The sequence below is a fragment of the Equus przewalskii genome, chromosome 28 (assembly GCF_037783145.1).
Source record: "Equus przewalskii isolate Varuska chromosome 28, EquPr2, whole genome shotgun sequence".
NCBI lineage: Eukaryota > Metazoa > Chordata > Mammalia > Perissodactyla > Equidae > Equus > Equus przewalskii.
Window position 1 is genome coordinate 8,263,364 of NC_091858.1, and position 23,898 is coordinate 8,287,261.

Sequence of the window (23,898 nt, forward strand, 5' to 3'; positions counted from 1 at the left end):
CAGGAATTACCTAGTGATCTTCAAGAAACCTGAGAAAGAGCTGGTCTGTACAGTCCCTGAGTTTTCAATCAGAGGAACATTTGCTGCCACTCTGCCCTGCATCTCCTTGCTAAAAGCAGCAGAAAACTGAAGTAATTCCAAAAAGCCCCTTCTGAAGTAAATAGTTTAGACACCAAAACAAAAAGAGGATCCTATTTTCTCATTCCATACTACTTCATTGCCCCCATCACTTTAGCAACTACATGTGTAGTTTTATTTTTCCGCAAATATTTATTGAGCACATACTGTATACAAAACAAGGCATTATATGCTGAGGAGGTAACAGCCAGTTCTCTGCCCTCATGGATCATACATTCTTATGGGGCAAGGCACTATTCTAGCAACTAAATAAAATAAACTAGATAGTTTCAGATTAGCATAGGAGCTGTGAAAGAAGTAAAGGAGGATGTTATGAGATGTTGACAAGAGGAATGAGGGGAGAGAAAACTTTAAATGATGTGATCTGAGAAGAAATATAAGAAGTCACGATAATGTGGGCTTCACTGGATGCCCTCATTCCTTAGTCTCATAAGATCCCATTACTGGAAGGAACCTTTGAACAGTCTTTAATTTATTCCATCTCTCTCTCTTTAGATGATTTGGCTCAGAAAACTTTCTTGTTAGAGGGATGTCTGTTCTATTTTAAAAGAAGTGGATTCCAAATCTTGTTTTTATAACATTCTAGGGTTCTACATGTCTTTAATCATGATGTTTCTACTTTGATCCAATTTCCTGCATTCATTGAAGCATCTATTCTGTTTTTCCAGTTTTAGCAGAGGACCTAAAAACTGTTATTATCTCAACAGCAAACCTTCTGTTCTTCAGATAGATATGTTTATTTTCTTTATTTAACCTTTAAACATAGTTGCTATTTTCCAAGCTTTGGTTTTTCTAAAGTGACCTCTTATGAGACAGCTCAAGTTTCTATCTTACTACACAAAAGCACTCCATTTGGATAAAGTAAGAACATATAGTTCTTGACCCAAACTCATCATGCAAAGCTCACCAACTTAGAAATGGATTCAAATCACTACCTTGTCTAAGGGTAGAAGGATCATATCCAGGACTTCCTGTAACAGAACTATTCCCAGTGCTTCATTTAATCTGTGCCCCTCCCCCGATACAGCACTAACAGATTGAAGTTCAAGTTAGGGAAGCGATTCCTTAAAATTGGCTTTGTCATTTCACTTCACTGCTCAAAAATGTCCAATGGCCTCTCATTGCCTAAAATACTCTGTTCCCCTGACCCCCAAATAGCCATGAGGCTATTCTTAATTACCAAGCTTTCCTCAGGCTGTGTCCTCACATAGACTGCTCATTTTTCTCACTCTTTCTAACCCTTTATCCTTCTTTCCTCTTCCACAAAGCCACTATTATTTATTTCCGACCATATTGCTTTCTGTTTTTGTACTGTGATTTTTATCCAAATTTCTTGTTCAGAATATTTCATATATAGCAACATAAATTCTGTTATATAACTGGAGATTGATGGTCCAAGCAATATACAAACACCGCCCATATAACTATATATTAATTAAAGTAGCTATATATGAAATGTGCCAAAATACAAGTTTAGATAGATATATATATATAATTATATGTTGTATAATTATATATAATTATATAATATAATATTATACAATCTATAATTACATTGTGCATTATATTTTAGATGTTGCATATTATGTAATAACTGTTATTCTCCTCAAATACCTTCCTTGGCATATGGTAATATTCACCAAATACTTCTTAAATAACAAAGATTTTCAATGTTCAACCTTATTTTGAAACCGCCTTGGACTGGGTTTAAACAAATAAGTACAAATGTTTTCACAGAAGACATTTTCCTGCTTACAAATTATTTTCCCATAAATTAATTGGCAAAGGTTATACAAGAAGAAAAGCACATTTTATTGCATGCTTTTTGGAAAAGGACATTCAAAATATTTATATTACAGAATATCCTCTGAAAAACAATCCAGGAAGTATGATACCAGAGGCACAGCCTCATCTGACTATAAAACGTTTTGATAAATGTCTGTGGAAGGTAGCCTGGGGTCACCAAATTAAATACATAAGCACATAACATTTCCCTGTCCTGGACCTCAGCAGGACATTTGAAAATGACCCGTCCTCTGATGAGACCAGCGTAGGAATCACGATATTCCAAGTCAGTGTGAGTGTGACATCTGCCCAGGGAAAGCCCTCTCCATCCCAACAGCATCCCTTACTTATGCCCGTGAGGGTTGGTGGAGAACAATGTGGCCATCTTCTAGCATAAACTTTTGTTTTTCTAGCACGTTTGCTAATCCTTATGTCATTTAGCCGTTGTATTTATCATCCTGTAGTCAAACACACCAGGGAATTCTAAATGGTGTGTAAAGTGAACATCTGTCCACTGCAGCACGGGCACATCTGCACCCATTAATTTTTCATCATTTCCCTGAATCAGAGGTCAGATGTTCACAATGTGCTAATGTCCTGGCATCTCTCTCCCACGGATTTCATGCCTCTGAAGCAGATCTTGCGATTAGAAGAAAATGGCGTAGCTCAGGCGGGGAACGTGTAGAGTTGTGCAGAGCCTCAATGGAAAAAAAAAAACAACAACAAACTGTTTTAAAAGCTTGCATCTTCAAAGAGGGTGGAAGCAGGGGATCATCTTGTTGCCTATTAAACATGGGATGATTGTTATTTCTTATATGCCTGTGTAGAATAAAATAAGCATGATTTTCTCACTTCAGAATGCCTTCATTTGCATTATGCCTAAACGGAATGGCCCATGACATTCTTATTTATCTTTCACCTGCTATCAGAACGCTTAAGAGCTATTATCTCTTTTTCTTCTATGTACTTCTCAGTCTTTTAAGTTTTACCTCATCTTTTATCTTTTTATTCCAAAAGGGGAAGCCAATGATCTGGTGCTTCCGGACGTCTTCTCTTAGCCATCCACTTGCTCAGGTTTTCCAGTCCCTTCCCTTTCATTCTGTCATGTAGGGTCTGGTACAAGATAGAGAAACAATTTGCAGCAAAACAGATAATGATGACCTTTGTACATGGCTGGCAGGAATTAAAGACTGCAATGAGCTAGCAAACATTTGCTGTAGGGGAGAAAAATCCTCATGCAAATATAACCTTCATATATAGAAGCAAACTATTCTCAGAGACGTTGCCTTGGTTAATTACCAATCTCATGGTGTGTTAAATATCTAAAAATAACTATTGATTGTCCTTCTTTGCAGAGAGTTGAAATCACAGCAGGGGGACCACAAAGAGAAAAGATGTTTTTAAAACTTGGATGGTTTCCCAGGAATTTTTCTTTTTTTTTTTTGGCTTCCTACTTTCCAAAAATACAAGGTAACTTCAGAGATTTCCCAAGCTGTCATAAGGTTTGGAGAGAGCGTGTCAGCATGCTTATTGCCCCTTAGGAAACAGGCTCTCTGTTTTCTTCCCAGCTGTCCAGTCCATGTAAGCATTTTGTTAACAGCAGGTCAGCTGTTCCGAATTCACAGTCACTATCAACACAGACCTTGTTATCAAGGCTAAGAAAATGCTCTTTTTTCTGAGCCTGGTTTTCTTGAAGTCTATCCTTCGTTGGAAACCATAGCCATTACTGCTTTTGTGAATGTATTTCATCCAACAGCTCTGTTTCCTTAAATAAAAGTGCCTGACTCCATTCCAGGTTTTTCACAATGACTCCAAACCACTGCCAACAGCAGACACTGGCAACCTCAAAGTCATTATCCAGTGGACACAGTCTACATAGGCTTTTCTTTTTCACAAAAAAATTAAAAAGAGTAGTTTGGCATTTTGGCATCAATTGAAGTGTTTGGGTACTTGCTCTCTTTTCTCTTTATCCAACAACCACTACAGACTTTCCATTTGTTTCCAACGAGCTAACTTTGATCCAAGTGCAAAAGGAAAGATAATGATGGCATTTTAGATATGTATAGCACTCTATAGTTTACAAAATATTTTCGTAGATGTCGTATTTTCCTTCTGACAACAGATTAGATAGCATAAGGTACAGTAACAACCTATTTTGGGAGACAGGACTTATACATGTTCACTTCTTTTTTTGGTGAGGAAGATGGTCCCTGAGCTAACATCTGTGCCATCTTCCTCTATTTTGTACGCGGGGTGCCACCATAGCCTGGCTTGATGAATGATGTGTAGGTGTGCATTCAGATCCAAACCCACAATCCCCAGGCCACCGAAGCAGAGGTAACAAACTTAACCACTACGCCACCATGCCAGGCTCCCCCCTCCCTTATTCTTTTGATTGGGAAATAAGCTAATATTTAGCTAACATTGCACTAGACATAGCGATAAATTTTAACATATATTATCTCATTTTTTCTCACAATAACTTTGCAAGATAAATTTTACTTCACAAACCAGCCTCAGAGAAATGAAGTAATTTATCCAAAGTCACATACGTTTTTGAAGCCAGCTCCAACACCTGTGCTCCCTTCACTAAATCACTCAAGACTAACAATCATAACAAATATTTTCTGCAGGAATTAAAAAACGATTGCCACCAATGAGCCACAGGGTATTGGTATTTCAGTGAGGTCAGCAAAGGAAAGGGCCAGGTGGGACTTCATGGACCATGGGGATCTGCTGGCCCCTTAGCCCAGATGCTGATGCTGAGCCTAAATTGCACGAGCGAGTGCAATTGGAATTCCTGTCCTCATCACTGTGGCCAGCTATGTGGGCTATGTGGATGTGTTCAAGTTTCTGACCTACCCATAAGACTGGGCAGTTTAAGTTAGATAGCAATTTAGATAATTCAAAGACGATTCTATTTGGTAGGTTCTGATAAATGATAACTCGCAGGCAGTCTTGCACACGAATCCTTTCTCTTGTCTTCAGTCCCATAAGCACTAATTCCTGGAACCAGACAGTGTCCAATTTTGGAATGAATTGGTTCTACTCTACTAATTTACCCAGCAAGGAATTGTATAGGCTAAAAAGTGAGTTTAACTTCTTCTGGTATAAAATCAAAGTAAATAAAAGTAGTGCAGATAAAAGTAGCTTCCCAATTTTCAGAAAACAAGCATACAATTTAACTGCTAGAGGGACTTTAAATATCAAGATCTATTTGAAGGGCAGTCGTACAATATGTGCCCAAAACCCTAAAAAGTTCATACCATTTTCCCCAGGAATATAGCCCCTAAGGATATGCCAAAAGAAGCAGAGTTTTATAAAAACAGTTTTATGAACTCAGTCATCATATATCAACATTGTTTCCATAACAAATTGTAGAGTTTTTAAAATTATTTATTTATTTATGTACACTAAACAACACACAATTAAAGTGTACAACTCAATAAATTTTGATTTATGCTTCCACCCATGAAACAATCGGAAAAATCAAGATACTGAACATTTCCATCACTTCCATTTTCTTGTGCCCTTTGGAATCCAACCCTCTCTCCCCCCTTGTCCTCAGGCAACTGCTGACACTGTGGGGCACTTTGTATTCTATAGAATTTTATGTAAATGGAATCACGCAGCATGTATAACTTTTTGTCTGGATTTTTTCAATCTGCACAATAATTTTGAGATTCATCCACGTTGTTGTATCAGTAATTGGTTACTTTTATTGCTCAGTAGTATTGCATTGTATTTCCATACCATATTTTGTTTATTCATTCCCCTGTTAATAGATATTTGGGTCATTTTTGGTTTGAGGTATTACAAATAAAGCTGCTATGAATATTCATACACAAGTCTTTGTATGGACAGAGGTTTGGTGGGTAAATATCTAAGCAGGAGATTTCTGTATCCTGTGGTAGGTGTGTGTCAAACTCATTAAGCGAAAATTTTTATCCTATCTAAACAGAAAACAATAATTAAGTAAATTAATGATGCTATGTCCAAATGGAACACTTTGCAGGAATTTATAATTTAAAAATTATTATTCTAAGGAATATTATGAACATTTTCTCCTGTTTATAGTACATTAACTGAAAAAACTAAAGAGACTCCTAAACAATTTGTATGCTCTTTATAAAAAAGACGATGTACAATAGTGTCAAAAATGATTATCTCTCAGGGTAATTGTCATTTTTTTCCAGCTGCCTTCTCTTTCTAAATATTCTGAAATATAAATGTATTATCAGAAAAAAGTATAGTGTGTGTATATATATATATGTGTATATATATATACAGTCTTCTTAAAGACACACCTACCCTCTGCAAGGAAGTTTTCCTGCATGGGGACTCTGGGAAGAGATGTTAAAGTCAGAATAAATGTTTAAAGATAAAATCTCAGTTGCTTTGCTCCTGAGGTAGCCAAAAGGTAGATGATCAACTATTAATCAAAATATAAATAACAGGCCTTAACTTCTTTCTGGAGCAAGACTTGGAATGAATAAATATATAAATTCTAAAATTTGTCTACCATTTTACCGTTTACCAAGTGTTTTTCAGATATATTAACTCTGGTTAATCCTCACCACCACTGCGTAAGTGGTCCCAAAGGAGTTTATTGTTGGAGTAAAACTATAAATTGTGAGTTTAAAATTCGTTAGCAGATAAAGCTACCTCTTCAAGTGTTTTATTCAAAAATGTAAACTTTTAAAAAAATCACTTTATCATAGGCTTACTTTGCATGGTCTACATACAGGTGCTTGAGGAGAAAACCACCATTATGTATGCCAGTGAAGGAAATATTCTGAGATGCCTTTGTATTGCTATGAGCAATCATAAAGATATAAGCAGGAATCTAGGCCCTGGGTCTCTCCATGTCTATAAATTTAAGCACAGCAATAGATCCATACTTAAGATGATGAAGGGTATTTTTTCTTCATATACCTCCTATTTTCATTAAATGCATCATTCTCTGCTCTCTCCCCATCTCCAACAGTGTTTTGCTCAATGAATAATGAGCGATCTCAAGTCTAAGACTTAAGTTGGATAAACCCAGGTTGGTGGCAAAGTGTTGGCGGTGTTTAGCAGGTCCTGTAATGAATCCTCTCTCGGGTCCCTGCTCTGACCTTCTTCAGAGAGAGGCTTGTCCATTAACTTTTCACTGGAAATATGCCAACTACCCAGTGCTCTGGTTTTCACACATATAGAACCATGCTAAAACAAGGCAGACTCACCTAAATTCCTCCCTCCGAAATTCCTAGTTCATTATTACTTCCACCTCTTTATTCATAGAATTTAGTTAACTTACCTTATTCAAACTTGGAATATGATTTTATAATTTTTTTCCCAACCAAATTATATGCTGTCTCTCATCTTATTCATCTCTGCATCATTTGTGGAGCCCAGCAACGTGGCTTCATACCTCATAGATGTTCAATATGTTCAGTATGTTAGCGGAATTGAATTTGTTTCATTGATTCACAGTCCATTTTACAAAATACTAACAGATTAATATACCTTAACAAGCTGCTTTCATCATTATTTTTCTGGCATAATAATGTTCATAAGCTCCCCATTGTCACCCAACGTCAGTCTTTTTAGTGTCAGTCCAATGCAGACAAAGGAGTTTCTGTTTGCTCTATGGGTTTACTCTATGTTGCCCAAACAGTTTCTCTTCCTCCCATCCCAGCAAGAGAGAGACCTGCCAAGTTCTCAGCATCTTCAGTATGGTCAGTCTTTGACATCATCAGTGCTATTTCTGTTTCTGCATGTAACTCCTCTGAACAGCGTCAAGAACTGTAAAATTTTACTCTACTTGCGTGCTAATGGGTTAGCCTGCCAGTTTTGTGGATTTGTGGAGAAAACATTAAGACCCCTATGTCGGAGAGAAAGGACATTTACTACTCACAGCAATAGTAAATGCCAGAGTATTAGCATTTATGCTGGCTTTCTGACATGGTGATACAAAAAGGGCCAAATGAAAACTTCACATGCAGTAGGTTTCATTACAAGAAAGAAACCCTGAGCATAGGAAACCGGAATTTTTCATAATGGCCAGAAAGCATGCCTCCTCTTTGCTCCAGAGGGAGACACTATCTCTGTCTTCCAAAACTCTAAGTAAATATCCTTTGCTGTGAAAGGGAAACACAATCTCTACCTTCCAAGGATGTTTGCTATGCAAGTCTATCACAATATATTACTTCAAAAATTGTGCAGAAATGCAAGAGAGTCCTGGAGAATTGCCGCCCCACAATATGCACCCTTTATTTCTAAGTCATCCTGCTTCTGGCTAATTTTCCCATGAGTTTCTCTCTCCAATGCCTATTCTGATTAATCAGACCAACAGAGGCCAGGACCAAATCCATTCAGTTCCTCTCACACAGCATTTAGTAAAGGCTACTCTTAACAGGACTGCAAGCAGCAGGATGAGGCCAACCTGCAGTGGTAACCACATGCATGCCTTCCGGGAGTCCAGATCCAGTCAGCCAACCAAAAACCATATGCCATCAGCCAGGCGGCTTTCTCTTTAAGTTTCTATATTCAGGCTTTAATCCAAGTGCAGCAGGATATATGAGCATTTACCCACTCTGTGCCTTGGCCCATAAGGAGGAAGTTCAGAACAATTTTATCATCCATAACACCTCTTGCCAGTGGATTGGAGCTAAACTGAATGCATTCTAGGGTCAAGTTTGTGTCGTAGATACTTCAGCTCATGACAGAGACAAATTTTTTACCAATTTTTCTAATTGGATAGTGTCTATCATACAGGTATCTGTCCATCGTGCGGATAACTGTCTATAGGGTGAGCGTAAATAATGAGTCAGCTATCCCTCCCAGAAGTTCCCCACCCCCCAATATCTAAGGGTAGCTTTACTATAGAGAGATCTTGCAGTCATCTGGGGGCTACGTGATCAACTGTTGATGTTTCCTTAAACGCCTGAAGGTCTCTTATGACCACCTGTAAGGTACAAGTCACCAATTTTTTGAGAGAGGCAAGTTAATGAATTTCTGGCTCTCTGACAAGAAGTACACTCCTGAGGGCACACATGGTCCCACTTGAAGGAGTTTACAATTGTTAGGGCTTGCCAAGTAGAACACACATCTTGATGGTAGAGGTTGACAGTACCTCCAGTATAGCCTCCAAGTCAGGTGGCAGATCTTAGGTTTTCCAGTTCAATTTGAATAATTATTTTTGGAGGGACTTCCAAAGGGTAGTGAATCCAATCTGTCATGTTTATCTACACCATATGCTAGCTGGCATTCATCTGCCCCATGAAATGACTGAGAATAGGGTGGGTAAGACATCATAACATGATGACAGGTGGAAACTGGGGCCATCACTTGCTGCTTCTGATAGACTTTTCAACAAGGTTAAGAGGAAATATGATCAAATCATGGTCAGGACTATCTAGTCAGGAATGGCAGACCCAACACTTAGTTAAATTTAAGGCAATTGCCATAGTTTGGTAGAAGTGTTTTCCTTTACAAGGAAGGCTCAGAGGCGACTAGGAAAGACAGAGATCATTAGTATCTGCACTCCCATACCTCCCAGGGTTTGAGGTGTTCCCTCCCCCGGTGCCAAGATTATTGTTCTCATTCCACTGCCATATAAAGTGGCCTATACCCTACGTGCATTCAAAATTTTTATCTAGGAGTGTAAAGTGAGAAAAGAGAGAAAATCAAACTTTTATAAATTTTACAGAGACCCATTATGTCCCCCAATTTTGGCCCACATAGGCCTCCAAAGGGGGATTCTGAAAGCAAAAGATTCAACCAAGTGGTTATTATCTTTATGATCTCAGACTCAGCAGTCAAACAAGAGAATCCAAAGACTTGAACCAGAATTAAATTTCAAGCTCCTATGTCTCCTTTTGCCTGGTATGTGCCAATCAGGTTGACCTGGGGTTGTTGTTAGGAAAAAGAAAAAAGCATCGTGTCCTAGAATAGTCAGAGAGGAATCCCAAATTTTCAAAATGTCTATTTCCTATTCGTATTTCTTTCATCCCGATCATTACCTAAGAAGCAGCTGAGAGAATATGAACCCTCTCTGGGGAGAACTCACTTGGTGAGCAAGCTGCCTTAGTAAGATGGAGAGCAGGTAAGGGAGGCAGAGTCAGAAATCTTTTCAAGTGGATTTTTGAAGATGCCATTCCAAGCTCAGCAATAGCAGATGCCTGTGTATGACAAGGAATATAGAAAGTCCATCAAATATCTTTACTATTAGCAACTTTACTATTAGTTGAGTGGTTGTTACAATAAAATGTATACCCCTGTACCACATTTTCAGTGTGAAAATGATCTGGAAAGCTGAAAACATGGTATGATAAGTTTCAAAGGCTATATGGTATGAATAGAGTTGGCTGATTGGACTGGCACAGCAACATGGTTACCAGCATCAGCAACATAGAGTCCTTTGTGCTCACTCTATGCTGGTCGATGTGTTGCTGTAAATGGTATGATGATGGACACAGGCAGATGTGGCAATTGTGCGGTTCGGGCTCTGTGAGCAGCTTGATTGCAGTTATTTTCATCAGAGAACAGGCCCTTAGTATGGGCATCTCTGTGAGTGACACAGATGGTTCCATCAGCAGTCCCAAAAGTGCCTTTAATCTGCTCCAAAGAGTGCCTTTAATTTGCCCCAAAAGGTGTCTTTAATCTGCTTGTCTCTGGTTTTCCAAGTGGCAGACCAAACAGCCAGATCATTGGTGGCAACAGCTCAAGAATCAGTAAAAATATAGCAAAGTGTAAGAAGGTGCGTATTAGCCAGAGCTATGAGAACAACTCTGTGTTCTGCCCACTGAGTGAAACAACCACATCCGTTTTCTCTGTTAGGTAGCTGGTGCAGCAGCACAGTGGATGACGTCAAACATCAGCTTAGCCAAACCTAGTTAACAGATAACCAGGCCCAAGCATTCAGGAGAACCTCTGGAAATCGAGAGTTCCATTGAACCAGTGACTTTGCTATAGGCAATGGAGTTTGGAGTGAAGGTCCCCCCAAATGGGATACTTATCACTTTTTCATGGAAAACTGAGATGCAACTGGCTTCGGGCCCTCTATATTCTTGAATATACCTTTTCCAGTTGAAGGGTGAGTCTTGTTAGGCACTTCCCACTTTGTCAGCTAGTAAGTACAAATTGATCCACTCCAAAATAGAAATATTGGGCCAAAGAGTATCAAATCCTCTGTGAGTTAAGGGTTTGGTTTTGACAAAAGCCCAATAGCAAGCTAACAGCTGATTTTCGAAAGGGAGATAATGAATCCAAAATCCCAAGGTAAGCTTCCAGGTAGGGGCTGGCTCCAATTGGTAAAATCCTAAGTCATAGAGACTTGTAATTCAAAATGTTCTTTAGAGTTAAGGGACCTCAAAACTATGAGTCTCTCTCTACATGCAACAATTCCTCATCAGAATAATCCTCTTTGGCTTTCATTGGAAAGAGAAGTAAAAGCATGTAACACATCAATTCTTCCTATACATTTAGGTGTAGAAACAACATCAGCACATAGAATCTACCCAAATCTCCACCCACAAGGTCTGTTAGCTTTCTTTTCCCACTAACTTTGCCCAAAATCCATGAATTGAATTCAGGTGCCCCCCTCCCTTCACAAGATTGGGTAGGGTGGCAACTTGGACACCTGTATCCAACAGAACTGTAAGAGTTTAAGTCCCTCCACTCCCAGAAGGTCCCTAGCATGCCTGAACTGCTATATATGGCCTTTGGTCATCTTTGGGGATAGGGAGACTTCAGCTCTACCTCAAATTATCTTCTTAAAGCAGCTGAGGTTGGAGTAGAGGAGGAGGGAGGGATCAGGTGGCACAAATTACAAGGTATGTTTACTTTCAGTTTTGAGAAATATACCAGCTGCTTGTGGCTCAACAAAATGAAATTCCAATGTTTTTCATTCACACAAAGCCCATCTATTTCTGCTTTGAGAACCGTTTGACTCAGCAGCTGTAGGCACTGAAAAGCTGTAGGCATTTTCTGCCTAAGACCATAGGGCTAACCTTTTGTGGACTTGGATTTGACTTGCATAATAGCACTTTTTTTCTTTTTTATAGATATGTTGTTAGTGCCATGGAGTTGATTTTCAGCACCAGTGACCCTATGTAGAGCACAGCAGAACCCTGACTGGCCTTCTGTGCCATTCTCTAACCTACTGGCGCCACATCAGACAATGCTCCACTGCTATCATGGGGTTTTCATGGCCAATTTTTTCCAAAGTAGGTGGCCAGGTCCTTCTTCCTAGTCTGTCTTAGTCTAGAAGCCTGTGGAAACCTGCCCACCATGGGTGACCTTGTTAGTATTTGAAATACAGGTGGCGTAGCTTTCAGCATCACAGCAACATACAGCTGCCACAGTGTGACAACTGACAGGGTGGTGTGGTTCCCTGGCCAGGAAACAAAACGAGGCCACGGTAGTGATAGTGCCAAATCTTAACTGCTAGACCATCAGGGCTGATAGAGAATAGGATAAAGATTTATTAAACAATTTCATTATTTATGGGTACTGCATAACTTTCTACCTCTTAAATAGATAAAATTGTTGTTCTTTTTATAACAGTTTTATTGAGATATAATTCACATGCCATAAAATTTATCTTTTAAAGTATACAATTCAATGGTTTTTCATGTATTTGTAGAGTTGCACAATCATCACCACAATGAATTTTAAAACATTTTCTTCACCCCCAAAGGAATCCTCATACCCATTAGCAGTCATTAGCCATTCATGACTACCACCACCCATGCTCCCAGCACCTGGCAACCACTAATCCACTTTCTATTTTTATGGGTTTGCCTATTCTGGACATTTCATATAAAAAAAATTCTACAATGCAGGCTTTTTGTATCTGGCTTTTTTCACTTAGCATACTGATTTCAAGGTTCAGCCATGTATTTTTTTTTTACAATTTTTATTATCGAGATATAATTCACACAACATAAAATTCAACACTTTGAAGTGTACGATTCAGTGGTTTTTAGTATGTTCACAATGTTGTGCATCCATCACTGCTATCTAATTCCAGAACATTTCCAACACCCCAAAGGGAAACTATGTGCTTGTTAGCAGTGACTCCCAATTCCCTACTTCCCCTGTCCCCCGGCAATATTCATCTGCGTTATACCATGTCTCCGCACTTCATTCCTTTTTGTGGCCAAATTTTCCATTATGTGGATACCATATTTTATTTACCTGTTAATCAGCTGATGGACATTTCAGTTCTTTCTACTTTTTAACTATTATCAATAAGCCTGCTATTAACATTCACATACCAGTTTTTGTGTGGAGAAATGTTTTCAATATTCTTAGATATATAGCTGGGTGTGTAAATGTTGAGTCACATGGTAATTTAATATTTAACTCTTGAAATAGGTGCCAAACTGTTTTCCAAATCAGCTGCACCATTTTACCATCCCACCAACAATGTATGAGTGTTCTAAATGCTCCCCATCTTCATCAATCCTTATTATCTGTCTTTTTGATTATTTGATTATAGCCATCCTAGCAGGTGTGAAATCATATCTCGTTGTGTTTTGATTTGCATTTTCCCAGTGACTAATGATATTGAACACCATTTCATGTGCTTATACATATTCTTTTGAGAAATGTCCATTCATATCCTTTGCCCATTTTTAATTGGAGTATTTATCCTTTTATTATTGAGCTGTAGACATTCTTCATATATTCTGGATGGAAATCCCTTAGCAGATATATGATTTGCAATATTTTATCCCATTCTTCGGGTTGTCTTTTCATTTTCTTGATGGTATCCTTTGAAGCACAAAAGATTTTAACTTTGATGAATTCCAATTTATCCAATTTTTCTTGTTCTTGTGATGTCATATCAAAGAAGTTTTTCCCTAATCCAAAGTCACAAAGATTTACTACTATGATTTCTTCTAAGAATTTCAAATTCTGGCTCTTTCATTTAAGTCTGTGATTCATTTTTAGTTAATTTTTGTTTATGTGTAAGGAAAGGGTCCCAACTCCATTCTTTTACACATGGATACTGTTGTCACAGTAACTTTTAAGACTATTCTTTTCTTCATTGAATTGTCCTGGTATCCATTTTGAAAATCAATTGACTGTAAACATCACTCTATTCCATTAATCTACATGTCTATTCTTATGCCACAGTAGCACCCTTTTTTAAGGAGTCCACCTTAATCCCTATCATTTACTGCCCCATTGTCATAGTGACACCTCCTAAATTCTTACCTGATTTCAACACAGGAATAAGGGAGTTTACTAGGATAATGGGCTGATCACAAGAACGTATCTGAATTCCTTTGGGAGTTTTTCATTCTCCACTGGGCCACCTTCATCAGCATTGAGACCCATTCTGGGGCAACAAAAGGCAAAATATCATTTGCTGCCTTATCTATAGTTTTCCACAAGATTTTGTCTCTCATGGGGAAATCTCTCGAAGGAGACTAAAGCAACTTATAGCTGCTAAGTCCTACTGCAAAAAACTATGAGACTTTTTACTGTCCTCTTCCAGTAGATCTAAGGTTTGCATAACAGGCTGCAGGAAGGGCCGAGCCATAAGTCGATCCTGCTGTTACCTTTCTTCCTTCACACAAGGATTACATGCCCTGCCCCACTTCTTCCAAGTGAATCAGCCAATATTCTAAAAAATTGCCTGGATTCTAACCATAGTGGCTCTAAATGTCATGATTGTCTAGATTCACATCTCTATAATTGTGAAGTGTCTGAAATGTTACTTTACTTACAAGCTAACAAGTTAACCTGCTGCATATTAATGGATGCTTGCAAAAGACATGAGACCACTAAATCAGAGACGAAGGACAGTTTGTAAACTCACAGCAATGGCACTAGTCAGAGTAACAGCATTTGTTCTAGGTACCCAAGCTTCTATTTCTACCTGGTGATACAAAGAGGGACATATGATATCTTCACATGCAGTGGATTGCATTCCAGGAGAGAAACCTAGAGCTTTGGGGACCCAATCTTCTATAGTGGGCATAAGCAGGTTTACCCTTTGTTCTGAAGGAAACACACTCTTTATCTTCCAAGGCTTTAACCAAACCTGTTTTTTTGCTGTAGAAAGAGACACTATCTTTTAAAACTGTTTGCTATATAAACATCCTTAAAAAGATAATTTGAATAAAGGCTGGTCAATGTGCCACTTTGCAAGATGTGCAGAAATGTGAGAGACCCATTAAGAACTGACTCTCAACAAGCAGCAACTGCTAAAGTTCATCTTTTTCTTCTGCTTGAGGGATCCTTCTCACACTCTTACAGTAAAAACATCAAGCACATCTCTCCACAGAATGGCAATAAGATATGGGGCCACGTGTCCCATTTTGTTGGTCTTCTTTTCTTGTAAGTTTCCCCAGTAGAGCCTATTTAGTACCTAAACCAAGTGATTTGTGTGTGTGTGTGTGTGTGTGTGTGGTATTGGGTATTTTACAGGATTCCTAATTTTACCACTCCTATCTGTCACATACTTTAGTGGATTTTTGTTGATTTGGTGGTAAAGGAGGGGTTATAAAAGACGTGCATGTGTGTTTACTGTTTTTCTTTAGGATTTTATCTTTTAGAGAAGTTTTAGGTTTACAAAAAAATTGAGAAGAAGGTACAGAGATTTCTCATATACTGTTTGCCCCAACACGTGCATAACCTCCACCATTATCAACATCACTCACCAGAATGATGCATTTTTACCAAGGATGAAGCTACATTGACACATCATAATCATTCAAAGTTCATAGTTTATCTCAGGGGTCATTCTTGGTGTCGTACATTCTATGGATGTGGACAAATGTATAATGACATATCCATAATTATGATATCATACAGAATATTTTCACTACCTAAAAATCCACCGTGCTCCACTGATGTTTTTATTGTCTCCATAGTTTTGGCTTTTCCAGAATGTCACATAGTTGGAATCATACAGTATGTAGCCTTTTCAAGTTTGGCTTCTTTCACTTAGTAATATGCATTTAAGTTTCCTCCATGTCTTTTCATGCCTTGATATTTCATTTCTTTTCAGCGCTGAATAATATTCCATTGTCTGGTTGGTTTATCCATTCACCTACTAAAAGACATATTGGTTGCTTTGAAATGTAGGAAATTATAAATAAAGTTTCTATAAACATCTTCATGCAAGTTTTTGTGTAGACGTAAGTTTTCAACTCCTTTGGGTAGATGCCAAGGAGCACAATTACTGGATCATATGGTAAGAGTGTGTTTAGTTTTGTAAGACACCGCCAAACTGTCTTCCAAAGTGGCTGTACCCTTTTGCATTTCCACCAGCAATATGTGACAATTCCTGTTGCCCAATATCTTCATATCACTTGTGTTGTCAATGTTCCAGATTTGGATCATTCTAATAGATGTGTAATGAAAGCTCCTCGTTTTAAGTTACATTTCTCTCATGACATATGATACGAAGTATCATTTCACATGCTTCTTTGCCATCTGCATATCTTCTTTGGCTAGGTATCTACTAAAGTCTTTGGCCCATTTTTCAATCAGGTTGTTTGTTTTCATATTGTTCATGATTACCTTTTTAAATTCAGGACTCTACGTTTTTCCTCTTTGCTTCTTTTTCCTGTTATGAAAAGGTGCCTCTTTCCCCCCAGTTTTATAGAGTCCTCTTTTTTTCTCTCTCCTAGAATCTATGTGTTTGAAGACTGAAACTTCAAACTGCACATACTTTTAAGTCCTTTCCCAATAGTCTGTGCTCTGATCTACCTGTATGTTTTTTAGTAACTTTAGACTTAAAGTAGACTCAGTCTCCCTAGTTGTGTATTGAGATCAACCCACGGCTCCTTCTCTGGCTTCCCTTTTCCGTCTTCCCTGCAGTTTGCTTAGTCTGTCTTTGCCTGCCGAAAAACCTGCTGTGGAACAGAGACGGAATATGAACCTGAGAAATAATTCACTGACACTTGGTCATTTTTCTTTTTTCTTTACAGTTACTTTGAAGTTTGGGCATTGTCTGTTTTTAAGTTATGCTGAGGGCATGGTTTTCGGGCAGATTTATCTTTCCCTTTCATTATTCTGTACTGTTTTCTGGAGGAAATTTTGGAAGGTGGAAATTTAGACAACCCCCATTGTCTACAGCTGCCTGGAAGTCCTAGAGGGTTTATTAAAACACAGAATAAAATACTGATTTTTCAAGCACTCCTAGAGTTTCTGATTCACTAGATCAGGGATGGGGCCTGAGAATTTGTATTTCTAAAAAATTCTCAGTGATGTTTGATGCTGCTGGCCTAGGAAGCACACTTGGAAAAGCACTCTTCTGGTGCAAACCCAGCCACTTGAGAAAATGAAGCAAGAGGAAAGGATTATCCCCCATAACATAGGAGTGTACACCTGACCCCAGATCAGATTATACTTAAACTGATGGCTTCCATTTGACATGGCTTCAGAAAAACATATGGCCAAATTATCTTAGGAATTTAAGCTATGAAATTATGGCAGTAGAAGCTGAAGCAATAGTAGCTAGAGGTGGAGTCGTAGTCACGAGGCCGTGAGAGTGATACTGCCGGAGATCAAAGTTTGAGGGAATAGAGATCCAGAGAAAAAGGAGAGAAACCGAGACTGGAACAAGTACATATTTTTAAATAAGGATAAAGGCTATGAAGAAAATGAAATAGGATTATGTAATGGAAGGTAAGTGGTACAGAAGTAGTTTGAGAGGTGAGGCAGAAAGCTTGAGACTTGTGTAAATAAGAAGGGCTTCCCTGAGGAGGTGATATTTGAGCTGAAGACTGAGTGATTAGCAGCAGTCAGCCATGCAAAAATCAAGAGAAGAGAATTCCAGAGGAATACTAAGTGTGAATGTCCTGAGTGGGAATGTAGATAACAGAAATAGCAGCTTTGAATTGTCATCTTCATTAGCTCTGTACCAGAGGCAAACGTGTCTCTTTCCCACCAGTTCTTGCCTAAAAAATACTGGAATAGGTACCTAGTAGATTGATTTGGTCCATGTGCTCATCGCTAAACCAATCATTGTTGCCAGGGAGAAGGGTCTTATCTGAAGAAGAGAGAGGAGGCGTGGAAACAGCTATCTGGGGTGTGCTGGAAGCCAGGTAGCCACTCCAATTGGTATCTGTTACATTATATTCCTAAGTGTCTCAGTATATTTGTACACATATGTATACACACACACACACACACACACCCTTTCCTATACATACAATTTGAAAACTGTCCTTGCTTATCATGATGTGTTGCTTTACATGTAAAGACAAACGTACTGATCTTCCCCACTGGTGAAAAACCAAAATCATGTCCACCTTCTGCATCTCATTTTCAAATTTAATGAGATCCATATACATTCCTCATGATTTTGCAATCTTTGAGCTAAAACTGCAACTATCTTTAATACTTCCAATCTATGAGGTATGGGAAAAGTAGGAACACCACGTTAAAAACGCCATTGTAGAAACATGGAATGTGGAAAGCAATATCTAGTACCATATTTTGCTTTCTAGGAAAAGCACAGGCTCTTTGTTGATGTAACTTGATCATCCTCGGTTTTAGTCTTTGGAAGAATGTCTCTTGTCCAAAATCCCTCATGTCTAAGAAAGGCTCTGAACAGGACTTCTTTTTAGGGGCCATTCCCCTTTAGCAAACTCTTTATTGTTGGCACAATTATAGAAACCCAAATGTTGCCTGAAAGCAGACGAAAGTTATAGACCTTAAAATGTGGTCTTGGCTGCGCCAGTGGTAAGCATAAGAAGTGAGAGAAGATATTAACTATGTTTAATTTGCCTCTGACATGGGACTCAGTTTTATTAAAGCCCAACTTGCCTTGTCTGGGTAATGGCTATTTCTCATTCTAGTCTGTGGGAGATCAGGGCTATTGAAATCTGTGATACAATAAGTAAGAGAGTGGAAACATTTCTTAAATATTCGTAAATTTTCCATTATGGATTTACTATTCATCAATACATTTCTACTTTCAATCCTTGGATATAGATTACACCTTGTGAGGAAAAGAAATTTTGTAAAGGGATTTTTTTTTCTAATTAAGTTTAATGGATTCTTTATTTACAGGCCACTCAGGGTGGGGAAGGGTAGTGTCACGAACTCAGGATGCTATAAAAAGGAAAAGAGAAAATTATCAACAGAATTTGATCCTAATGGAGATCCTGAATAAATTTTGTAAAGTCTAAGATGCGCACACACACACACACATACATAAAATTAATCTACTAATCCATCTAAATAAATAAGTAGATGGCAGTATGTCTCAGACCTAAAAATATTTTCTTTCCAGATGGCTATTTTATTTAGATGGTGGCCAGTAGCTTTGACTCTTCTTAAACACTCCTATCTATCTTTCTCTAGTCCAGTGATTTTCAAAATTTATAGACCTAGAATCATATTTTGTGATAAAAGGCATACAAGCTCCCAATAAACAAAACAAATAAAAGCATATTTATTAATATATTTTACATTTATAAATATTAAGTAAATTCAAATTTATCACATATACTTGAAAAGCTAATCAATAAGTAGTTAGTTAATACATTGGTCATCTTCCATGTGTTAAATGTTTATAGAACACATTTGAATATGCCTATTTTCTTTTTAATTCAAGATTTAAAATAGTGTGAAATAAAATCAAAAAGGAGATTTGAATTATTTGTGGAACCTATAAACACCTCTGAGGAATACACATAGTTTGAAAGGCACCGTCTGTTTCACTTAGCAAGTTTCTGTGAAGCAGTGGCTGTCGTGGTTCAACTTGCCTGCAGTATAAAATTTGTCTTCCTATATTTTCTTTAAGAGCAAAGCCCCTTCAAAGCTATTAAGTCACTTTATAAAAATTATGCTGGTTACAGAGTGACTCCAAAAGCCATCAGTGAGTTATGGACCTAGTAGATGCCCAGGAAACACTGATCAGAGAGGTTCGATTATATTTCCTTTTGAGACAGTCTTCTTGGAAATTTGCCAATAGGGAGATTGCCATTTTCAATTTTCCATTGCTATAATCCTGTTAAATGTTAACTTATAAGGGAATATATTTGATATCCTATATGAAGAATCCCACCTACCCACGTTTATATAGGAAACTGGAACTCTGGATGGTGTATGTTTGTGTGTGTGTTAAGAGGTATTTGGACAACCGCTGATAAAATGAAAAGCAAAGCATCAATAACCTCCTAATATGGAAAGTCTGGACATTCTTTGGACCAACATATTAGATAACTAACCACCTGGAGTATTTCTACTCTGTGATTTTTCCAAAAGGCGGTGATTGTGAAACTTAATTAATAAAATACAACAAAACGAACATGGTTTAGGACTGACTTAAGCATTGGGACACCTGGGTTCCAGTTCAAATTACCTCTGTGACCTTGGTAACCAATTTAATATCACCGAGAGCTCCCTTCTTTCATTTGCATAATAAGATTGTTTAACAATCTGTGGGTCCCTATAAGAATCACCTGGGTGTTAAAGCTACTGGTTTCTGGGGCTCATCCTACACGAAATAAATCAGAATTTCTGGAGCTAAGCCAGATTTTGGTATTTGATATTTTTTCCTAGGTGGTTCTGATATACAGAGTGGGTTGAGAACCACTGCTCTGGCTAGAATCTAGCTGCCACTAAGATCCTCTCCCTCATTAAATCTCTTCCATTATTCTGGCTCAGTGTCCCTCAAACTTTAGTGAGCCTCAGAGTCGCCTGGGGGGATTATTAAAATGCAGCTGTTGGGTGCCATCCCCAAAGTTTCTGATTCAGGAGGTCAGAGCAAAGGCCCACAATTTCCATTTCTAACACGTTCCCAGGTGATGCTGATGCTGCCGAGGTGGAGACTGAGCTTTGAGAATTCCTGTTCCAGGCCTTCGCTGACTCAGGCCTACTCCATAAGTTGTCAGTGAGCGCACATACATCTATTCAGAACCAGAGAAGTTTCCAGCTTTCAAGTAAGCTTTGAGATCATCTCCTGAACACTTCATTTTACAGCTGAAACGAGCTGAGGCCCAGAGAATGGAAGCAATTGACAAGGTTGTGGTTAAAGACCATGTGGCAATTAGAATCACTGTCCCCTGTATCCTTTCCAATGCTTCAGAGAAGGGAAAGAAAGGATTTTTGCTCCATATATCATTGTTGTCAGGGACAAGAATCTTACTAATAATTATTATTAAATAATGAGTCAATCATAGCTATATTTCATGAGTACCTACTGTGTATCAGACAGTGTGCTTTAAATACATCATCAAGTCCAAACTAAAACTTAATGAGTCCTTTTTATGTGCGAGGCACTGTCCTCAATGGTTTGGCATATATTAATCCATTTAATTCACACAAATTTTCTGTGGTGAGTAATATTAACATCCCTGTCTGGAAGATGAAGAGCTGAAGCAGAGGAGACTAAATAAGTTGCCGGAAGTCACAGATTCAGACCCAGGGACTCAATCACACTGTTCTCCTGCCTCCCCTCATTTAATCCTCACAACAATCTCGCAGGATCATTATTATTATCCCCCATTTTACAGTTGATCAGACAAGGTCAGACAGTGTACGATTTGCTTCTAATAATTTGCTTGCTAATAAAGAGAGTAGTTGAAGCTAACTAACTTTAAAATCCTGGCTTTTCCCACTAGGCAGGTCCTTCATCTGTAGATATACATTAAGAGTAGAATCAGGCAAGTTACGCTAAAACACGTAGCTGGGTAAGCTGGACTTGTTTGCATATCTTTGGGCAAAAGAGCAAGTATCTCACTTTCCTATTCTCCAATAGTAATTACTCTAGAAAATGATATGCACAGAGCATTGCTGATAAACTCTTTTCCTCCTCCTGTTCATTAGCTTTTCCTAACACAGCTTGCCCCAGACATCTCCTCCTATTCAGCTTCTATGGGCCATGTGTCTAACACAGCTGGAAGGTAAGTCACATTGGCTTGATGACTTTGCTTTGCTCCATAGGTTTTTCTCCTTTCCTAACTAAAATTAGCTTTCCATTATTTACAAAGCAGGAAGTGTTTATTGAGTGCCTACTATATTCTTGGCACCATACTAAGCATTACTGAGAGAGAGAATACTAAGACTTTGCCCATATTGTCCTCATGGTCTAGGTTTCTGGTTTGGAAACCAAGGGAAATAAATAAACAAAACAAAGCTAGATAGGACAATAAAAATGACTAAAGAGTGACATAATCTTTTTAAAAACATCCAATGTTCACAGGCCGGCCCAGTGGCATAGTGGTCAAGTTCATGTGCTCTGCTTCAGGGTCCCAGGTTCATGGGTTCAGATTCTGAGGATAAACCTACACACTGTTCATCAAGCCATGCTGTGGTGGCATCCCACATACAAAATAGAGGAAGATTGGCATGGATGTTAGCTCAGGGCCAATCTTCCTCATGAAAAGAAAAATCTGGTGTCCAATACAGAAAATAAGTGCAAAGGAGTTTGAGAACTGAGAATGATATAAGCTGGAGTTATCTGAAAAAGCTCCCAAAATTGATAAGACAGCTGAAATAAATAGTGTCAGTAATTATAATCATTGAAAGAGAAAGGAAACAAAAAGGTAGAGGGGAGAGAGGTAATTTAACAAGGAACGAAAAGCAAGAGGAAAGTGTGTAGTGATGGGCTAAAGCAAACATGACTATGGTTTAGACACAAAACAGTAGTGATGGGCTAATGCAAATATGACTTGGTTTAGACACAAAATAGGCTCTATTGGAGAAAAGTCTGAAAAAAAAGAAGAGTAAACACAGACACACACATACACACACACAGACACACACACCCCTACCTCTCACAACCCCTCCTTTACCACCAAACAAACAAAAACCCACTAAAGTGTCTGACAGAAGAGAGGTGGTTAAACTAGGTGGTCCACCAAGTGCCCGGATGGGTGAGAGGTTGCTGAGAGACCAAACAAAAGACCAGAAAATAGGGCCTGTCCAGTGGCGCAGTGGTTAACCCTGCACATTCTGCTTTGGCGGCCCAGGGTTTGCCGGACATGGCACTGCTTGGCACACCGTGCTGTGGTGGGCGTCCCTCATATAAAGTAGAGGAAGATGGGCATGGATGTTAACTCAGGGCCAGTCTTCCTCAGCCAAAAGAGGAGGATTGGCAGTAGTTAGTTCAGGGCTAATCTTCCTCAAAAAAAAAAAAAAAAAAAAGGCCTGAAGACAGCAAATGAGACACATGGATTTATTGGGGAGTTACTTACAGGGAATGTCCAGTGGCAGCCCGCTGAACAGGAAGTGTGCACCGGCTACCGCCCCCTGAGAGAAGCTTGCTTAAGTAGGCAGAGGAACAAAGGCTGCATGCTTGTCAAGGGGGACTGTCCTTGTATGACCTGCATTCCAAAGACCAGAGCTCCACTTCTGAGGGTCTCTGTGCTCCCTCAGATTGCGAGGATCTTTCTGTTAACCATCCCACGGGGAAACAGCTGGTTTGGTTAAGCTCAGGACTGTTATTGTCATGTGTGCCAGTGTGTAGTCCAGAAAAAGACACACGATTTAAAGGGTACATAGGCTAGTGCGCCTACACTAGGACTCTCGCAAAACACCCAACACCAAAAAAAAAATTAAACAAGAAGAAAATCAACAGATCCATACAGAGATATTGCCAAAAGTCAGACAATGAATTTTAGGACACAGCAACTAAGGGAAATGCCCCTTGCCAACCCCAGAAAAACAGCCATGAAACAGAAGAAAACTGCACAACAACTCTCCAAATGGAACTAAATATACTCAAGCAAGCATTTAAAAACAGTTTTCAACATACAAGAACTCGGGGAATTCTGGATTCACGACACCTTCCTGAAGAATCTACAAAGAATGAGCTTTACCCAATCGGGATATGACTAAAACACCTTAGCAAGAGGTCTGATGGTGAGCGCTTTAAAATATAGAATGCGTATCAGGGTTTCTCAGCTTTGGGCCTATTGACATTTTAGGCTGGATAATCTTTTATTTGGAGAACTGTCCTGTATACTGTAGGAGGTTTAGCAGCATCCTCAGCCTATATTCCCTAGAGGCCAG